Here is a 434-nt window from a genome sequence, read left to right as displayed (position 1 = left end):
TTGATCATTACAAATACACTTTTATAAAATGCTCTAAAATAAGGAATTAATGGATTTTTTTTTTTCTAAAGCATTCTTCAGTATTATATTTACAAATGGTAATTAAGGAAAATTTTTTTTTATCAATATCAAACAGATTGAGAGATACCTATAGAGTTTTAGTCATCTAAAATCATAATCATCTATAAAAAAAAAAAAACTTTTGCTCTCTGTTACATCTCACCTCAATAACTTCTCCTTTCTTGAGTTTCTCCTGAACTTGGAAAAGGACCATGTAGGAGTTTAAACACTGGCAAGGGTTTTTAGCGACAGTGCCTTGGGTGCCCCGCGCTTGGGGTCCGGCACCCGAGTTCCTAGGGGGGGGTACCGGGGGGGGTCGTCCGCCTGGGAAGTGACTTGCTCACGTTGGCTCCTTAAATGCAAAAAAAAATTAA

The sequence above is a fragment of the Penaeus monodon genome, chromosome 33, assembly GCF_015228065.2.
Source record: "Penaeus monodon isolate SGIC_2016 chromosome 33, NSTDA_Pmon_1, whole genome shotgun sequence".
Lineage (NCBI taxonomy): Eukaryota > Metazoa > Arthropoda > Malacostraca > Decapoda > Penaeidae > Penaeus > Penaeus monodon.
This window is presented reverse-complemented; position numbering follows the sequence as displayed.